Here is a 22098-nt window from a genome sequence, read left to right as displayed (position 1 = left end):
GGGAGCAGAGAAAATTTCTACAATGCATAAAAATGGACCTTTCTCAAAGAAAAGAAGCATTTAAACTCTGCCTAGCTTAAGGGTGTCCAGTTCTTGTCCTTTCTCCTGCTCATGTCTGCATCTTGCTGATCTCCCAGGAAATCAGCTGCTGCTCTGCCCGGTCAAGCCCCTCCTTCCAGAAGAGGGCTGAGACAGGAATGACTCATTGTCAGGGAGTGCCTTATAGAACCGGGGGAAAGGGCAGTGCGACAATATGACTCTGAATTTCTTATCGGTGTAGGCTCACCAGCGATGAGATAAAATGGAAAGAACATATCCTGCTGTCATCAAGGCCAGTATCACAATCAACTTTTATGATTTATTAGCATTGTAACCTGGGGCTATTACTGCATGTTTTGAGCCTCCATTTTCTCATCTCTAAAGCAGAGTCACACGGACCGGGCACAATGGCGCACAACTGTAATCCCAGCACATTGTGGGGCCGAGGTGGGAGGATCACCTGAGCCCAGGAGTTCGAGATCAGCCTGGGCAACATAGTGAGGGCTTGTCTCTACGGAAAAAAAAATAGTAACAATAAAAATGAAAAAAATAAAATAAAACAGAGTAATTGCCTCACTACAGGATTGGATGTGGAATAAACATGATCATATGTGTGAAGTTACAGGAAGAGCCTTGTGGAGCAGGATTAGAAAGAGCAGAATGAGATTTAACTGAGATGAAATGAAGACCTCTAAACAATTTCTTAGGAAGCTTCCTAAATCTCTGGCATGTGACAGTGTAAGTCCCTTTTCATTCCAACTACCCTCAAGCTTCCCTAGTGGTGAAGAACTGTAGAGAAAAGAGCAGCCTTCAAGGGGAACACTGCCTCGGCCCTCACCTTCGTCCAGGGCTTAACCACGCGACACAACTCAGAATCTTGCATTTATTCTCAATTTAAAGCCTTATTCCAGCCTGAAAGGGAGTTCCCTTAGCTTCCTGTTAGTCTCTCCTTTAAAATAGTCTCTTTTTCAAATCCAGCGTACACTGAGGTGTGGGGGAGATAAAAAAAAAAAAAGTGAGCTTCATTGACAGGCTCAAGAGGGTAATGTGCATTAAGAGACTGTACAATTCACAGGCCAACCACGAAGGCCGCAGACAGCCTTGAACATGGGAGTTAAAGTGAGGGTTCCAGGGCCACATGGCTCTGATTGCATTTGAGTGCTACCTCCTATTAGCTGTGTGACCTTCGCTGTTGATAAAGACAACTTTATATCTCAGCTTCCTCATCTGACAAGGATAATTATACCATTAACATCATTGGTTTCTCATGACAATTAAATGAAACGACAGATAAAAAGGGCTTAGACCAGACCTCAATTAATAGACGGTGTTAATTTTAGCAATATCTGTATGACTGAAGAGTTCCTCTTATCTAAGTAACAGGTTCAGAGGACACTGCAGGATTAGCATAGCAACATTGGTGGGGACAGCAGAGATGTGGGATGGCGTCTGATTCTCAGGGTTAGTTCGTAGGGTCAGACTCTGCAGCTGCTTTAGAAGAGTGGTGTCGTGTGGGAGATTCGCTCTATGCTTTGGTAGACTTTAAGTACAATCCCAGGAAAGTGATCCCACAGGTGACTGAACAGAAAAACTCATAGACCAACTTAAACTTTTCATGGACCATGGTTTATTCATCAGTTTGCATCTAGACACAAGGGAGAGCAGATGGGGTAAGTTAACAGTTAGGATAGGGTGTGAATGGGGTGGAGGAGTCATGCTCCTGGATCCCAGGCTGTGCAGTGTTTTTGCACACACAGGCTCTCTCTCAAGGTCACATCCGTCTTTCCTGCAGACAGAGTATTAAGGTTTGAGCAAGATGTCCCAGGTTAATAGCACACATTTGCTCTCCTGGAGAGACACAGGGATAAGTAAACCTGGAAGATGGCTGTGGATTGTCCCCAGTCAGCTGAACAGCCATGGGATTTATTGCACTACTGGGGCAGAAGACTCTGGAACCAGAGTGGGCGTCACCAGTTGGTGACCAAGCCAAGGTCTCAGGCATACAGAACGCTTGTGTATATTTAGCGTGTCCTGAGAAAGGACTGAATGTTCTTTGTATATTTGCTGTATCATGGCTCGTCCATATTCAGAGTATTGGATATTTCCCACCCTGATGGCTTATGTTTATTTAGTGTCTTGAGAACACTGGGTGTCTCTTGATCCTCCCATTCTTTTCTACGTATGTTTAATACCCATTATTCCATTCACTAATGACCTTAACAAGCTATGGGTTGCATCCTTCCCACTTGTCTTCTTGTTTCTATAGTAAGTTATTAAATAACGTAAAACGTGTATTGGAGTTTACCTATTGGGTGGCAGGCTTGAGGAACTATTTAACATGCATCATACCCAGTCTTGATAAACAGCCTCTGAGCATATTTGGAGGTCACACAAAAAGGTCCTGAAGTTAGAATGTCTAACCAGCAACCTATCCAGTAGCCTGTATGCAGCATGTTCTAGGTTTTCTACAAAAGTTTGCTAAATTAATAAATGGTTAATATTTTCAAGCACAAATGAATTATCTTAAATGTTTCTGTACTTATTCATAATTTTCACTCTGGTTTCACATAATATATCTGTTTTAGTTTCCACAACAATACTGAGGTAGTTAGAATATGATTTGCTATCCTTGTTTTACAGATGGCGAGCCCAAGTCCTGAAATGTAACTTTCTTAAAGTTACACGCACCAACTCTCAGATAGAACAGACTGTGGAATTCAGATTTTCTGTTTCCCAGTGTTTTTTGGGCCATGAGTATTCCTTTCTTTCTCTGTACAATCCCAGACATGTAGCAGAAGCTCTGTCCTCAGCTGGACCAGGAAGATCTCATGATTTCCTAAATGTAAACCATGAACGTTTGGTTGTGAAAAGTTCAGCACCGCTATGAGACTCAGGTAAAGATGAGAGAGCCAGCACCTTGTGTTGCATGATTCTTTTATTTGACTAATTAAAAAATGCACCTATCTTATTATATCATGTACGTATGACATTATCGTATTTATCAGTGTCATATCAGTAGTCTCTAAAAGTTTCCAGGAAAATGTGTGATACTGAAGTTTATCTCCAAGAAGAGTGCGAATGTTTGTATTCACAGAGCAGTAGGTTTGTTACATGCCATGGTCGTTTGCTTCACCCATCAACCTATCACCTAGGTATTAAGCCCTGCATGCATTAGCCATTTATTCTGATTCTCTCCCTCACCTACCCAACAGGTCCCAGTGTGTGTTGTTCCCCTCGTTGTGTCTATGTGTTCTCATTTCAGCTCCCACTTATATATTCATTCTATCATCGATGGGTATTTGGGTTGATTCCATGTCTTTGCTCTTGTGAATAGTGCTGCAACGAACATATGCATGCGTGTATCTTTATAGTAGAATGATTTATATTCCTTTGGATACATACCCCTAATGCAATTGCTAGGTAAAATGGGGTTTCTGGTTCTAGGTCTTTCAGGAATCACAATTTCTTCTCCAATGGTTGAACTAATTTACATTCCCACCAAAACTGTAAAAACATTCCTATTTCTTCACGGCTTTGCCAGCGTCTGTTGTTTATTGAGTTTGTAATATCCCCATTCTGACTGGTGTGAGATGTTTTCTCATTGTGATTTTGATTTGCATTTCTCTAATGGTCAGTGATATTGAGCTTTTTTTCATATGCTTGTTTGCAGCATAAATGTTTTGTTTTGAGAAGACAGTGTCACTTCTTTGCACTTGATATTTGGAAGGTTCTGCAGAATCCTAAGACTCAGGCCAACATTGCCAAATGTGTGTCAGCCATAACTTAGCTTTCCAGAATTCTCCACTGTTTAGATGCTTTGGACATTGGAAGCACTTGGCTGTTCTCAGAGCCAGATTCACATTAAGTAACCCCATGAGGGAATTCATTCACACAGGATATAAATTTGGCCATCCACACCCCAGGAGGCAAGCAAGTTAAACGATACTGTCCCCCAAAGGATACAATTATTCCTGCAGATTGAATTTGTAATCTTTGTGCCTCAGAAGAATGAAAAAAAATTAAAACAAATGAAAAAAGAATAAGAAGCAGAAGATAAGAGAGATAAGAGTAGGGTGTAAACCAGCTGTTTTCTGTGCCTCCGAGGGCAATACTTAAAAAAAAAAAATGACCCGGTATCAGTTGCTGGAGCCAACTGACATGCAGGTGACCCTCCCCAGCTGACCCTCTGTGGCGCTGACTGCTTCCATTTAGATTTGCTTCCATGGTGGATCCCAGCCACGTCTCAGGATTTGCTTTTCTGCCTTTAAGTTGCCAGCTGTGGTCATTGACTACAGTCGTGTGAGGAGGCTGCTCTGAATTTAGCTTGGATTTCTCTAATTTTAGACACATTGAAGAGGCCCAGGAAGGGATTTGTAATGGGCTACAACATTCTTTCATTTTTGGCCAATGAGTGTCACACAGCTGTGTGTGTGTGTTTATGCATCGTGTGTGTGTGTGTGTGTGTGTCTGTGTCTTTCTCTGTGTGTGTGCACGCACATGCAGAAGATAAGAGAGAGAAAAGAAGCAGAGAAAATGCATCTGGGACATTATCTGCCACTTTGCTTGCAGAAACTATAACCTTGGTACTTTCAAATAAAATTAACAGTGAAATACGAAGTGAAAATAATAATTCATACTAGAAAAATTGCATGTGGACATGCAAAACTTTTTCTCTATGAGATTGAATGTAACTTGGAATAGATACTCAACAAATCATCACGAATTAATACAATCATGGGAACATGGCAGAAAGCCTTTTTCACCAAAAAATTCTATATAATTTGGAATTATACCAAATAATCTGGCTTTCAGACCTTTGAACATTTACAAAAGCAGTAAAAAATCCTTTGTCTGACAACATAAGAAAGAAATCAACCTATCATGGGAATAATAGGATAAGAAGATCTTACTTTCATTTTTGACCCTGAAAAAGGAAATTTTAAATATAATTCCTTTCAAAGTGTATTCTATCATATATATTTGAATTATCAAATTATCTGTATATATGTGTGTATATTCTAACATATACACACACATATAAACATTCATATACTCAAACAGAAAGAACTTATGTAACCATTGTGTTGTTATGTTCCAATATTTCCTAAAAACATTTTTTGATGTGTTTAATGACTCCACAGTCCATATACTAATCCTAATTTATGTACATCATTTCCGAGACACTTAAAGATAGCCCCATTACTTTTTAGTATTTTCAGATTTCTCCATTTAGGGTCTGCAGTAATGTTCGAATTGTTTTGTTCTTGAGGAACATCCCAAGTATTCTTTCTTCTAGAGCCTTCCAATTATAATTTTTTTCTCATGAGCTCTATAAGGAGCTTGAACAAAGCTAAAACAACTAGCACTATGTAAATGTACATTTACAATTTTCATTTTCATTTTACTTAAAACAATTAGCTACTATGTGTCTGGCACCAGGAGCTCTGCTAAGCATTTTTCAAACATCTTTTCATTAAATTTTTATTACATTCTTGTATTATTATCTGTATTTTTATTGATAACTAAAGGAAGCATAAGGAGTCTATGAAGTAACTTGCAGAAAAGCTCAGAGCTAGTTAAGTTACTGAACAGAGACTCTAAAACACTATCCTGTATTGTCTCTTTTGGAAATACACATTCTCTTATTTGTTCAAATATTTTAGCTTAAGAAAAGGATGGCATAAACACAAAGGTTAATTACCACAAGTGCACACGTGCTGTTCATATAGATTTCCTTCAATATATAATCGATAATAACCTTCTATTGTAACATACTACAGGATCTGTTTAGAAATTGCTTTTGTTTTTAAAGATTTTTCTTCTTAATATGAAAACCAGCATGTACCCATTTTAAGATTACTTCAATACTTTTAAGAGTTTAGACTCATTTTTGTTTTTTCCTCTTTGCAAATAGTGAGATATAATGTGATGGGCTGTTTATGCTAAGGGTGATTCTGATGTCAATTGTGACATGTGGATTCCAATGACCCTTGAGAAATAGTCTAAATTTCATCTCTGATATTTTTTCTTTTTTTTTTTTTTTCTGAGACATAGTCTTGCTCTGTCACCCAGACTGGGGTGCAGTGGTGGGATCTCTGCTCACTGCAAGCTCCGCCTCCTGGGTTCACGCCATTCTCCTGCCTCAGCCTCCCTAGTAGCTGGGACTACAGGCACCCGCCACCACGCCTAGCTAACTTTTTTGTATTTTTTTTTAGTAGACACAGGATTTCAACATGTTGGCCAGGATGGTCTCGATCTCCTGACCTTGTGATCTGCCCACCTCGGCATCCCAAAGTGTTCATCTCTGATTTTTGAAGTTTCCTAATGTTTTGGACAGATAATAGGTCATATAGATGTAGTATCATTTTTCAAAGTCTTGAGTATTAGAAAACAAGTATGATTATTACATCTCTACATAGGGAATAAAAAAGAGTAATTTGTTGGTGAATCAGATATCTGTACACGGGTTGTTAAGACAGACACGGCTTTCAAGGAAACCCCTCCCACTGTTAGGGAAATTAGAGGGGGAAAACCTGGGCGATAATGTCTCTGTATGCTTCCAATTAAGTCAAAAGATCTCAAGGTAAAAGCTTTTCGGACAAGTGTTGAAGGCAAATACTGATTTATTATCATCTATTAGCAAACTATTATCACCTGAGATGTTAACATACTTACATTTTTCTATGGCAACTGTATTAATTGGCTACCTTAATTATTAGGTAATACTCTCCATATGACCAGATAAGGAAGCAGAGATAAGCTTAGGGCCGAACTAGATTTTTGTGGAATTTACTTGTCACCTGCTAGAGTGGCATCTTGAAACTACTGATTGCTCAGTTGATTTTAATGCTTCTCTTCAATTAAAGTAGAATCATTAAGTGCTTTGGGCTTTTATTTTTACTTTTTCTGCTATGTGATTTACTTGGTGATACTTGGGCTGTTTAGAATGAGACCGCCAATCACTTTTGCCGAGATGTGTATATATAATTTTTTTTCTGAAGTGCTCAAAGCACCTTGTATTTTCTGCCAAGCTATCCCCGTGCCTCAATGCAGAAAACTTGCCAAGGTTAATGAGCTATTCCAAGTAGATATACTGTAAGCCACGAATGAGGACTGAAAGCAATAAACATTAACAAGGGCTCATTAAAATCTGGTTTTCAAATGAGTGCTCCAAACTTTTCTTTATCAAATAAAAGTATCGTCACTTATGAAAATTGAATGTCGCTTGTTGAACATTCAAATCTTAATTCAAGCTGTAGTATAATATATTCTACATACCTGATGTTTCATTTGTAAGATGAATGGCAATAGGTCTTCCAGCAGCTTTCCAAACCTATACATTCTAGTTTTTAAAAGCCATCAGGGTTTTAAAAATCAGTCTTGCTTCTCAAAGTAAGCAGCCATTAAAGAGATTATTTATTAAATTAAAAGGGTTTGAAATGGATGATCCAGTATTTATTCCTCCTTTCCATTATCAGAATTCCAGGCAATCCAGCTGAGCTTCGTGGCTCACGCCTGTAATCCCAGCACTTTGGGAGGCCAAGGTGGGCAGACCACTTCAGGTCAGGAGTTTGGGACAAGCCTGGCCAACATGGTGAAACCAGGTCTCTACTAAAAACACAAAAATTAGCTGCGTGTGGTGGCAGGCACCTGTAGTCCCAATATTCTCCTGACACAGGAGACTACTGGTTGATCCTGGGAAGTGGAGGTTGCAGTGAGCTGAGGTTGTGCCACTGCATTCCACCCTGAGGGACAGAGTGAGACTCTGTCTCAAAAAAAAAAAAAGAAAAAAAAGAAAAGAAAAAAAGAATTCCAGGCAATCTTTAACCTGCTGCCTCTTCCTTCATGAGTTAACCTTCTAAACCATTTGCAGACATCATTTACAAACTCTTGGATGCCAGTTTACCTGATTTATCTTCACTTTCTAGATCACTGTGCCCACTTTATGTTCTTCTGGACCTCCTCGCTATTCTAACCCTTTCTGGTCATTCTATCATCCCCAACTCTCACAGTATAGCTAATCAGTGGTGATTGAAAGTTATTTTTGTTTGTTTGCTTTGTGTTGTCGAGGGGTGGTTGCCTGAAAGATTCGGCCCTCGTGAAATTGCCGTTAGTCTACTCAAGCACCCAAAATAAATGTGTGGTTTTGTTAAAAACACTAAATTTACCAAGAGAAGTCTCTTAATTACCGCTATCCCCTTCCCACCCCAAGATTATTTCTCTCCTAACTTCCTTCTAGATAGAAATTTGATAGGAGATGCTAAACTAGACCATTTCTTTACTTACTAAATATTGTGCTGTTGCCATGCTTTCCAGACTTTTCCTATCAAAGCAGTTCCTAAGTCATAATCTTCCCTGTCTGTTTCCTCCAGCAAGAATCTTACCCCACTGATTTTGTTCCCCCAATTAGACAGTTATCCAATCAGCATCTCAAACCAAGCGCTGCTTTGTCTATCTGTTCTAAACTTAAAAAAAGTACTGGGACATAAGAAGGTTATTAAAAGAGGCTATTAACATTTCAACTGGAAGAAAACTGTGGTATCAGTTAGCTCATCCTATTATTTTTGTCTTTTCCTTGGGAAAGATTTTGATGAAGCTTTCACAGAGACACCGATGAGTAACAATAAACTCATTCAAGGCTGAAATTAGTATGATGCAGCTATGGACTGAATTGTGTCCCTAAATTTTATGTCTTGAAACCTTAACCCCTAAGGTGATGGTATTTGGAGATGGGGCCTTTGGGAGGTGGTTTGGTCAGGAGGGTGAAGCCCTCAGGATGAAATTAGTGCCCTTATGGGAAGAGACCAGAGAGAGATGATCTCTCTTTTCAGTGTGTAAGGATCCAGCAAGAAGACAGCTTTCTGCAAACCAGGAAGAAAGCTCTCACCACAAATGGAATCCACCTGCAACTTGTCTTGGACTTCCTACCCTCCAGAACTGTGAGAAATAAATTTCTGTTGTTTAAGCCAGTCAGTCTGTGGTATTTTGTCACAGCAGCCCAAAGTAATATATAAGGATACTATAAAGTTTTCGTTTCAATCTTCTTAAACCAACTGGGTGAAGTGTCCTTTTGAAAGACATCTTTCTCTGGTCTGCCTTGTTCTATGAAGGCGAAGAACACTAAATTCTTAAGGTGTCATGAATCTCACACATCTTAATAGGAATTTGACCCATTTATTCCTATTATTCCTCTGACATCTCTTATTTCTTTGACAATCTTTGGAAATTAGTGCTTTGAAGAAATGCACATTTTGGTAGGGTTGGTTTGAGAAAGATATAATTGCATATGCAATGAGGTGTCTTCTGGAATATTTTTCCTTCAGTCTATTAATTTATCTAAAAACCTAAGTTGAAAATAGAAGGTGCTATGTATCCACATGTTCCAAGTTTAGAAAGCTCCTTGTAATTAGAACTCGCTACCTCCTTTTAAGGCTCAAAGAGAAGTTCCAGAGCTAATCTTTCCACTGCACAGTCACCATCACCACTAGCCCCATCATCATAATCACTGTCTCCTGGCAAATTCAAATGGAGGAATGGGAGATGGAAGTAGATTTGGAGGGAGTGCAAAGTTCATGAAGAGAGAGCCTCTCTCCTCTTCTGTGGGGGAGGAGTTGGGTGTTTCCTCTTCCCACATTTAGAAAAGGAAGAACCTGAGGGAATCACCAGTAATGTCGTGGGGAACCAAACTGCCTTTTCCCCTCACTAAACCAGAACTAACCATTGTCTCTCAAGAGAATTGGTCAGGCACCAGCCCGGCTCACTGCTTAATATTTTTAAGGGAATAGAAAGACCAGAGGAGAACACTGGTGACGCCAAGGGGAGGGAAATCGGTAAAGAAGCCAGCACTCCAAGACACCGGCTTTTCCTATTGTCAAGTAGGTGTGGTAGGATATGACTGAGCTTAATCTGTACCATGGATACCTCCAAAAACTAGCAAAAGACTTCAGATTGGTTTACCTGTGGTGGGAACTAGGAAAGGAGAGATAAGTGCACAAAGATCATTTCCCATTTCAAGAAAATGTGCATTACTGAGGTTTCTGTGGGACTTCCTGCAGAAACCACATCTGAGCTCCAAGAGCGCCTGCATTGTGACACATGCCGTGCAGACATTGATGATGACTTTTAAAAGAAGTAGGAATATAGAGGATCAGATCTTGGCCTAGTAAATGAAGGCCATAGTTAAAAAAAATACATATTTCCATTTCTGTCCTCCTCAACGAATAAGATAAAAAGAACCAAGTGTTAAATACTAAAATAAAACCATACAAATAACCCGAATTGACTGAAAGTATGCACTCCAGCCAGATGCCATTAAGGGAAGCCCCTCAAAGAGAACAATAGAAGCTCGATGTAGTGTCATAGGGGACGTTTATGAGAAAAACCAAACCATTTATTCATGCCAATGAATTTAAACCTATTATATCCTAAACTTACATTAATTTTTGTACCATTGAGCATTGACCTGGCTCCTATGGGATACTGTAGTAGACACCGTGTATCTGTGAATCTCACTTCTGGAGCAACTGTCAATTCCTTATGATCTATCTGCACTCTGTGGCATGTAGCTATCCCAGCACATATATTTTGGAGTGACCATAGTTTAAAAATACATCCAAAATAATTTCACTTATGCAAAAATGAAAATTATAGAGCCAAGGTTAGGGCTCAGGATATCATCAAATGTGACTTGAGATTTTGCGAAAGTGAAAATGGAGCTGCTTATGCTAGTATAGAGATAAGAGCCTGAAAGGTAACAAGTTGACTTCAAAGCTCAAGATGTAGAATAAAGACTGAGGGCTGTTTGCAGTAGTGCTAGCAATGTGTGTCAATGCCTATGTTGTATTGGTCAGTGTCCAGCAGACAGAAGAGGCTACTATCCTTGCTGAACCCAACTAGTTTGTCCAGGCCACATATATTTGAATAGTCCCTCCCTGAGTACTTACATGTTAGTTCTATGTAAATATTATTCATATAGTAGTTGTTGTACGTTGCCCATATACACTGCAATCAAAAAATATAAATAGGTAGTTACAAAGATAATTAATACACATCGATATTAAGTGAAAAATATGATTTAGCATTAAAATTATTATAGATTTAACTCCACTAGTTTTAGAAATTTACACTAGAGACTGAATTCTATACTGAAAGGAAGGGGAATTCAAGCTCAGTTTTTATCTAGTGGTTTTAATTTGTAACTGATTTTCCATTCGTAATTGCATAATTTTTTATAAGCAAAGAAACAGTAAACAATATAAATAGCATGTTGATATTTATTAGTCTAATTAGTTGCATTTTCAAGATCCATTTAATATTCAATATTAAAGATTCCATGATCCTCTAAGGAAGAAATATCATCACCTATCATAAAATTAAGCAGAGCTTTACAAGATGACATGGCTTTTATTTTTTATGTTTTAATATGCATGATGCATATTAGGTATTAAGTGGATTTGAATATAAGTGATTTTTAGGTCCTGTATCTTGTAAGATAAGAAACAATCACCATCGTTTTCACAGAGAACATCTGAATTAACTGTTTTTGTGTCTCAGGATGAGGAAATGCTTTGGGTCACGGGCACTCTTCCCTCCCCCACTGCCTCTGTCTGAGAGGCATACATGCCATTTGACTGCAGTGTATTACGCACTGTTCTCCACAGGCCTGAATGGAAGGTCACTTTGACCTGCTACACATTTTTACTTAAGAACTGCTTTTGACAATAAGCCACTAGCGTACTTGTTTCTGGACTGACTTGGGTTTTTGGCACAATATGAAAAGCATTTGGAAAGTGTAAGTAAAAGCCTTCCGTTTCAGAAGAAATAATGGCCCCATTTGCCATGGAAACCAGAGGACTTTATGAAAATGCACTCAACTGTTTTCTGTAGTGAGCCTAAAATTATTCTAAAAATAAATCGTATTCCTGGCATCTGCTAGCCAATGCACAAAGATTGCATCTCATAAGGTTTTCCCTCTTAGAGAAAAATGCCATGCCACTTGAATATTTCATTTTTCTTATTATTCAGAATGTATGGGACAATATATGTGCTACATGGTAGGGCCTCAATAATCAGTTTTTACTTAAATTAAATGTCTTTTGAGAGTCGGCAGATGATAATTTGAGTGCTGTCTCTGAACATAGACCATAGTTGAGGAAACCAAATATAGGGTTTTTATTCAAAATTAGAGCAAGTCATATTTAAACATTTGTTTTCTTTTCTATAGATAACTTTATGTCAGGGGAAACTAACAAAACAGAATGTTCAATGATAATGAAAATTTTAACAGCCAAATAAGGGTGAATAAAAGCAAGGAGCCAAAGTCTCTGACTAGGAGTTCCATGTTACAGACCCTGCTCCAGTGTTCACGAGAGCAGACGGGGATCAAGGGTGTGAAGCTATGAACCTGCTCAGCTGTAGGTACCCAGGGCCATTGCATGGGGATCTATTATTTAATTAAACTCTAAAGAAGCCTCATGGCAGGAGGAAAAATGTTATTTGTTACCTGGAAGGCCAAGAGGAGAGGCTGAATGTGTGACAGAACAGAGCAAATAAAATTCCTAAAGTGAGATGTGGCAAGAGGCAAAGTATAATCCAAGCAGATGAGATTCATGTTCATATCCACATGTCCTCACTGGCTTAAGAATATAGTAATAGACTCATACTGGACAGATTAGGCCATTGGTTAACAGGAATATGGATTAATTCAGTTTTCATTCAGTAAATTTGTATGGCATGCCTCCACGTTCCAGGTACCAGGATGGCTGTTAGGAATGAAGCAATGAACTGAGCCCAAGCCTCAAATATTTCATGCTCTTCAGTGGCACAGGTGCCTAAACACTCTGCAAATATTATTCCAACGGGGAGAGGAAATGGCTTCCTAAACTCTCCTTGGAGATATTGCCAATACATTTTAAGGAGGAGGAAGTGATAGAAATTTGGTTCGTCATCACAGGGCCGTAGTATATAACTTATTGTTTGTACCAGGATGCTTTTCAAGGTGAATCGGATCGGTGCCTGTTTAATAAATGCCCTGGGCCACAGAGTGAACCGAGACTCCGTGGTAGATCAGTACACACAGGTACTCTTCATACATACTCGATGATTTCTTGGAAACGATCTGAACAGTTTATTTTCTGTTTAACTTGCTGTCACTGTGTTGCTAGGGATCCGTACAGCCCTTTATTTTACAATTTGATGGGCAGTGAATAAGTTTCTACAATAACATTCAGTTAGGAGCCCGTCAGGACACTTGCTCACCCTCTCTGGATGTAGATGGCAGAGGTTCAGCCTGGCAGGCAGACTGGTGTTTCGCCAGTAGGACTCTGCCTTGGTGAACATTTTTATAAAGAGTTAGGTGAAGTGATGAAGACCTGATGATGATAGGTGTCAGTAACCCAGGGCTGGTAGGGTAATGAATCCCCTGGCGCCAGGAAGTTTTTAATAAGCAAGAGCAATAGGTCAGGTTTTAAAAGACGGTGTATTATGGGCATATGCACAAGATAGAGCACTTAAATTTTAACAAAAATAAATCTACTGCATAAATATGAGAAGGAATAAATATGGCTTAGCAGCAGTATTTGTCGAAGAACAAATACATTTTAGCTATTAATTCCAGCTCTATGGTGTAACATAAAACTTTGGCAGAGACTTGATAGAAGGGATTCATGCTTTAGTTGGATAATTGGGCAAGAATGTGCCTTCCAGCCCTGAGATTCTGTGGTCTTGGAACTGTGATAGCACAGCCTGTATCTTATTCACATCTGTCCCCTAGCTATAGATGGCACTAAACATATGTGCTGTATAAATCAATAGATGCATTATAAACGACAAGAGCTTAAACAATGACGTTGACAGATTTTGTAGAAGTCTGCATCTTCGTTCACTGGTGTCCCATCTCCCTCCTTACCTGACATCTTCATATCCGGTCTCCCACCTTCTTATTGCCAGTTCTCATTTCTTCCTCTATAAACACAGAAGATTGAGAATCAGCCTATGGAACCAAGAAGGACTCATCATTTTGGGAAGGCAGGTCTTGTAAATCAGTAATATAATCCTTTTTTTCTCTTGATGCCAGTGCATTACTTACATAAGATTAATCAAACACATCCAGAAGATAACCAGCAACTTCACCTCACAGCTATTGAACAGACCGGTTTGAGCAAGACTTCCCTGAAAAATCTTGTTATCCACACCCATATTTACTCTTGTTTCTCCTGGAGGCAGAATGTTGCTCTCGGATACAGGCTGGCTGTTTATCCTGCATTTATTCACATCTAGGAAAAGAAACAGTATGTCTATGTTGCCCATCCTATTCCCTCATAACATTTAGAAAGGCTGTTTTATCTCCTTTTGCCTATATTAAATCCTCTTCAGTTAGCCAGTAGGTTGAGGAAAGTGCAGGTGTCCAGGGTTTAAATTGCCTTGCTGCCTGGTCACACTGCTGATATCCACAGAGTAATTACCCACTGGCCATTGCATTTCACACCGTGCCCAGCTGGACTTGCCTAGCAGCAATGGCCTCCTCTTTGTTGATAGTTATTTAAAGATGTGGTATCATCAGTCTATTTGTCAAAGTGACCTAAAATTTTATTCTATGAGCAACACTGGAAGTGATCTTTAGTCCATAAATTAGTGACCCTGAACTGCACAGATAGAACTCATGTTATAGATATTCTTCATGCAAAGTTAAAAACTGCTCTGGCAGACACTGCAGCAAAGAAAACTTCTGTTAAGCCGTTCCCCAAGGTTTCCATTATTTCGTGTAAATTGCCTTTTTTTTTTTTTTTTGAGACAGAGTATGGCTCTGTTGCCCTGGCTAGAGTGCAATGGCATGATCTTGGTTCACTGTAACCTCTGCCTCCCAGGTTCAAGTGATCCTCCTGCCTCAGACTTTCCAGTAGCTGTACTTTCCAGCCCTGAGATTCTAGTCTGAGAACTATGATAGCACAAACTGTGTCTTGTTTACTTCAGGTGCACACCATCATGCTTGGCTAATTGTTGTATCTTTTATAAAGTTGGGTTTTTGCTATGTTGCCCAGGCTGGTCTCAAACTCCTAAGCTCAAGCAATCTGCCCACTGGCCTTCCAAAGTGCTGGGTTTACAAGCGTGAGCCACTGTGCCTGGCCTGCTTTTTTAGTACGTATTTTTTTTTTTTAAGGCAGGTCTTTTGTGAAGGAATGATACAATTTCATCACTATATAAACAATCCTTATCCAAAAAGCCACATATTTTAAAACCAATTTTAAACCCTCCAACTTTACAAGTGTGGTAACTCTGTGTGTGTGTATGCATGCACACGCTTGTGTGTGCACTGTTCTGACTTGACATCACAATCCTCTGTCTATCCAGTTCTTCCGGAGAGTATACATTCATTTTACAGAAGTATATTTAGACAACAGGAGAGAGCCATGATGAAGCTGAGCTCTAAAATATCCCATTCTTGCTAATGAAGGGAAGCTCATCTCATCATTTGCTGAAGTAACAAATTAGGATACAGGTTATGGCAAACTAATGAATGTGCTACTCCCCCAACAAATCTGTTTGTCCAATGGCGAGTAAACCTATTGGACATGAATGACATGTTAATAAAGAAAAATTTAGCAAGATGTTGATCAGTTCTGAGCATGTATTAATCTTTGGAGGTTGGAAAAATGCATATTGGCACTTCTTGTACATCCAAATACTCAATATCACTCAAGAAAGAGACAGTTGTAATTTTGGTAAATTAGGACTCTTTTAGAAATAAAATAGATATAGGCATTTTATTGGATTGAAAACTGAATGTAGGTTTCTGGCAGCTAGGTCACCACCAGGTGGGGATATGATAGGAGGAATTCAAGCACAGTACACAGTAGTCGCTCAATAATTGCTTGCAAAAATTGTTTAATGTGTCCTAATTTACTGGTATTTTCTATAGCTCTTCTTTTTAACCACTCTCCCTTGAAATATACAACAAACATAAACAATTACAAGACTAGAATAATGTCTCTCTTCAGAGGAAACAGAAACACATATTTAACACACTCAGGCAATAGCCAACTAAACCACACATTATACACATTTAAATTTAAATACACAGAAGGTTTAAAGCAAAAAACTTGGTACTAAATTTCCTTTGAAGACAAGAGGATTCTCAGATACTGTGAAACCCTGTTTAGATGGGAAGGCAGCTCTGTGACTTTGGGCAAATTACTTAATTGCTCTACACTTATTTCCTGCTCTTAAAATAGGACAAATGATAGACTGATGGTTATTGTGAAGATTGATTGAGATAATATAAGTAAGGTGCTTTGAACAGTGGCAAATAACAGCATTATATGCATGTTTCTGTTACTGATCTTAATATTTGGTAAAATATGGAGATTTCGAATGTTTTCTGTTGCCACTATCTGTACTAAGATTGTGGTAATAGTTCATGACTGTGGGAAAATAATAGCAGAATTGTACTGAATAATATTTTAAATGCGACTTCAGTATCATCAAAAATGTAATTTTCTCAATTGGAAGATGTTATGGCTAAGTGATTTCACCTGTCGTGTCAAGACTTGTGTGAGAAAATTGATGGTCATCTTAAATGTTATTTCACTGACTTGATATTGTGACCTTTTCTTTTTTAATATAAAAGGTTAGTTGGCAAATATCAAGTATTTTATAAAAATATTATAATGCTAGTATAAATTGAAAAAGTTTTTTGCTCCTAAACAAAGTGGTCAGAAGATGCTGGATTTCACAATTGCCATTTCATTTATTGTTCCTTTTGTTTTGTTTTGTTTTACCCCCCTGGGATCAGTTCTTACTTCATTACCATTTAATACTGTCTGAGAGTGGTATTATATTTCTACAATTTTTTTTTTTTTTTGCCCAATGTGACTTACTAGAAATTGAAGGGGCTTTTATATGACCCTAAGGTGGTTAACATTTAAGTAAGTCATGTTAATTTTATTCACAACTCTAAGTCAATAGACTTTTCCTGAGGTTAACTCCATTATTCTACCTTGAAGAAGAAGATGCATGTAATGATTATTATTTCTATTACTCCATACATTTCCTAGTTCCTTTATGAGGGATAATGGGCTTATGACATTGTTTTCAATGGTATACATTTGTGAATATGTTTGTTGCTAGATAAGTGAAGAAAAAATTGTGCTTGCCACAGGAAGTATGTTCCAGTGAATGCCTACTTATTTTATAGGGACATTTTTGAAGGATTTGCCAAAATTTCCTGGGCACCAAGCTCCAGGTAGTGCAGTGAAGCAGTTAAATAAGAAATAAAAGACCTTAAACTCTGTACAATAACTTGCAACTAGGTGGACTATGTTGCCTCAAGGGCAACCAATTCTAAGGAAGAGATTAAGGGAAAAGTCAAGCATTTTCTTTCAGACTTGTGCATTTTCAAGAAATTAAGAGGATATTGTCAAAATCTTCTTTTTAAAATAGGTTTTGAAAACCAAGCTTATTTTCATGATTTAAAATGTCTACACAAAATGAATTAGTATAATTTATATTGTGATACAGTTGTTTGAGAAATATTTCTAATTCTGTTTCAACTTTATTTCTCCAAGGGTATAATATAAAAATTACTTCTGTTATTATTCTCTACCAGTAGGGAAAAAATTAAAACATTAGATCCATTGAGAAAGACATGTAATAAATAATTAAGATTAGTAATAATATCTATCGGGGTGATTATGACCAGTTGAATCATCTCTTTCCTGTGAATTATTTAGCTAACAAATTAACTCTCTCAAATATTTAAAACATAAAGTCATATTTTACTGCCCATTGTACTGTGCATCGAATTTAGATTTTTATTTTTTCAATTTATTTGCTACCATAAATATGAAAGAGAGGAGAGTCTTTTTTACATAAATGCCTTGCATCACCGTCCAGTCCCCTCAGTGGAGGGGGGAAAAGAAAAGCATCTCTCAAACTAAAATAGTTTTGTTTGACACTGAGCACCAACTAGTCATACTAATAAATACACATGTCATGCAGATGGCTGGGCAAATAAGAGATATCCAAAAATATGCACTGGTCTTGGAAAACATGGCACAAGTAAGGATATCATATCATATGATGTCTGTTTATTTTATATCGATTTCTTTTGAATGGGTAGTTGGGCACTCCATTTCTAAAGAGAATAGGCAAATAAAATGACCTTTGGCATTAAAAAACCAGGCTTAATTCAGTAGTTTGTTTTCTTTTTGACAATAGTTAGTTTTAGGAGGTACATAGCTACATGGTGTTCTAGTAATTGTCTCTTTTGCATGAACAAGATGGGAAATCACCCTTGGTAGTTATTTCCCCAATGGAACTTTTCAAAGGTGAGCTGGGTATATTATCTTGTAATTTCTGATTGCTGGTTACTAGGGCCACAGATTAAGAATTAAAGATAAAATTTAATTATTTCAACCCAAGCAGTTTCATATATGAGAAGGAAGGTGGTGTGAGCATGCAAGGGGACAACGTTTTGCTTCAGCCCAAGACACACTGAGGCTTGGCACCATTTGAGAGATGCCAGGCACAATTCAGAAGAAAGGAGAACTAAAATAAGCCAGAATGGATAAATAATATCTCAATCCCTGGAGGACTGGGGATCAATTAGAAAACAGTCCCTTAGTGTAAAATTGCTAAATATTTAGGCCCTAAACTCTTTTTTTTCCATTTATTTACCTTTTATTATTATTATTATTTTTTACTTTTAAGTTCAGAAGTACATGTGCAGGATGTGCAAGTTTGTTACACAGGTAAATATGTGTAATGGGGATTTATTGTACAGATTATTTCATCACCCAGATATTAAGCCTAGTGCTTATTAGTTATTTTGCCTGATCCTATCCCTCCTCCCACCCTTTGCCCTCCAATAGGCCCCAGTGTGTGTTGTTCCCCACCATGCGCCCATGTATTCTCATCATTTAGCTTCCACTTACAAGTGAGAACCTGTGGTATTTTGTTTTCTGTGTCTGCATTAGTTTGCTAAGGATAATGGCCTCCAGTTCCATCAATGTCCCTGCGAAGAAACTGACCTCGTTCTTTTTTATGTCTGCATAGTATGTCATGGCATATATGTACTACATTTACTTTATCTAGTCTGTCATTGATAGGCATTTTGGTTGATTCCGTGTCTTTGCTATTGGGAATAGTGCTGCAATGAGCATGCATGTTCATGTGTCTTCATACTAGAATGATATATATTTTTTTGAGTATATACGCAGTAATGAGATTGCTACATTGAATGGTATTTCCGTTTTTAGGTCTTTGAAGAATTGCCACACTGTCTTCCACAATGGCTGAACGAATTTACACTCCCACCAACAGTGTATAAGTGTTTCTTTATCTCCACAAACTCACCAGCATCTGTTAGTTTTTGACTTTTTAATAATAGCCATTCTGACTGGTGTGAGATGGTATCTCATTGTGGTTTTGATTGTATTTCTCTAATGATCAGTGATGTTGAACTTTTTTCATATGATTTTTGGCCACACATATGTCTTCTTTTGAGAAGTGCCTGTTCATGTCCTTTGCCCACTTTTTAATACTTTTTTTTTGGGGGGGGGGAAGGTTTCTCTTAAATTTGTTTAAGTTCATAATAGATGTTGGATATTAGACCTTTGCCAGATGCATAGTTTGCAGAATTTTTTTTCCCATTCTGTAGGTTGTCTGTTTCCTCTGGTGACAGCTTTTTTTTTTTTTTTGCTGTGGAGAGTGCTATTCTCATTAAACTACCGTTGACATTATTCATGGAACTAGAAAAAGCCACTTTAAATTTCATATGAAACCAAAAAAGAGCCTGAACAGCCAAGGCAATCCTAGGCAAAAAGAACAAAGCTAGAGGCATCACACTACCTAACTTCAAACTGTACTACAGGGATACATCAACCAAAACAGCATGGCACTGGCATAAGAACAGACACATAGACCAATGGAACAAAATAGAGAACCCAGAAATAAGATCACACATCTGCAACTATCTGATCTTCAAAAAACCTGACAAAAACAATTAATGAGGAAAGGATTCCTTATTAAATAAATGGTGCTGTGATAACTGGCTAGCCTTATGCAGGAAATTGAAACTGGGTTCTTTCCTTAAACTATATACAAAAATCAACTTACGATGGATTAAAGGCTTAAATGTAAAACCCCAAATTATAAAAACTCTAGAAGAAAACCTAGACAGTACCATTTTGGACATAGGCATGTGCGAAGATTTTATGACGAAAATGTCAAAAGCAATTGCAAAAAAGCAAAAATTGACAAATGGGATCCAATCAACTTTTGCATTTTTAAAATTGTCACATCATAATTGTATTTTGGGGGCACATGTAATATTTTGATACAGGGATACAATGTGTAACTGTCAAGTCAGTCAGAATAATTGGTATTTACATCACCGCAAACGTTTATATTTTCTTTGTGTTGGGAACATTACTATTCTTTTTTTCTAGCCATTTTGAAATATGCAATATTGTTACTAATAATTTCCCTTTCATACTATCAGATATTAGAACTTATTATTTCTAACCCACTGTAGTTTTATACCCTTTAATCAACTTCTCTTCATCCCATTTTCCCCTGTTCCTTTTCAGCCTCTGGTAACCACCATGCAAGTCTCTAACTCCATGAAATTCACTTTTTAAACTCCCACATATGTGTGAGAGCATGCAATATTTGTCTTTCTGTGCCTGGATTATTTCATCCATATTCAATTTGTCCTCTAGTTCCATTCATATGGCGGCAAATGAAAGGATTTCATTTTTTATGGTTGAATAATACCCCATTTGCATATACAACACATTTTCTTTATCCATTCATCTGTTGATGGACACTTAGGATTATCCCATCTCTTGGCTTGGCTTATTGCAACACTATTTGTTATTGTGAGTAGTGTTGCAATAAACACAGAACTGGAGTATCTCTTCAATATACAGGTTTTCTTTCTTTTGGATAGACACCTAGCAGTCGGATTGCTCAATCGTGTGGTAGTTCTAGCTTTAGTTTTTTGAGGAGTAGGTCATTTCAAAGATGGCTCATGTGGCTGTGAGACCAAGAACTCTTAATGCTGTTACCAAAGTTTGCAATAGGATGTGAGAGCACTCAGTAGTGCTATGTTTCTCTGGGGAGATATTAATTAAAAAAAAAAAACACAGAGAAAAAAGATGCCTAAACTTTTAAAAAATTTATTGATAATGAAGATTTGCAACTTGGAAACTGGGTTATGAGAAAACAGTATTTCAAAGTTTTATAAGGGAAGTTTATATAAATGTCTAAGTTAGACAGAAAATAATTTCAGGGAAATATTTTCTACATTAAATAGCAAAATAATGTAGCTCTTGAATTTCTTCAACATTACTTTAATTTAAACTATGCAAACCCGAAATTGTTCTAATTAAAGCCTGTCATTAACTTTGAAATCTCAACTTGGCATAACAAATCTGGCATAAAGTGATATTAAACATTTTTACCCAGTCATAAATTTTCAAATTACTTTATTAGATGTTTTTCACAAAAAAACAAAAATGAGCTAAGGCAATAGATGAAGCAATCTATATGATTTTGGTTAAGTTTATTATGCAATTGCAAAGGGCAATTTGTGTCATTTATTTTTCAATTAAGAAAGGACGTAAAATGTTTTTGTAGTTTCCAGGTGCAGAAAGGATTCTAGAATCTCTGCACTTGGTGGAGGAGGAGGCATTGGAAATGCATGAGGTGGGGAAGGTTGTGAAAATAAGTGCTGACATGGAGTGGAGGGGCTCGAGCGTAAGGCCTGTCTTCCTGTTGTCTTTGGGCTTTTCATCACACTTAGACCCGATACTAACTTCCTCAACTTGGACCTCTGTCTTCAGCATTTTTTATTGGTAAATGTTTACTGAATATCTCCAAATACAAGATCCTTTCAGAAACACAGAAGTAACTAAGTTGTGTTATGTTACCCAGGTGGCATACAGTATAGTTGAGGTGAAAAGACATATATACATGAAAATCACAACACTTTGGGAGGCCAAGACAGGTGGATCACCCGAGGTCAGGAGTTCAAGGCCAGCCTGATCAACATGGTGAAAC

General features: G+C 37.8%; 1 pseudogene; it reads left to right on the top strand.

The window, feature by feature from the left end:
* The first annotated feature begins 21046 nt into the window (after positions 1–21046).
* LOC123569903 (small nucleolar RNA SNORA25) lies at positions 21047–21167 on the top strand (annotated as a pseudogene).
* Positions 21168–22098: the final 931 nt, after the last annotated feature.

Source organism: Macaca fascicularis, chromosome 17, assembly GCF_037993035.2.
Source record: "Macaca fascicularis isolate 582-1 chromosome 17, T2T-MFA8v1.1".
NCBI classification, from domain to species: domain Eukaryota; kingdom Metazoa; phylum Chordata; class Mammalia; order Primates; family Cercopithecidae; genus Macaca; species Macaca fascicularis.
The sequence above is the reverse complement of the archived record's forward strand: the minus strand, read 5'-3'. Positions and strand labels throughout refer to the sequence as shown.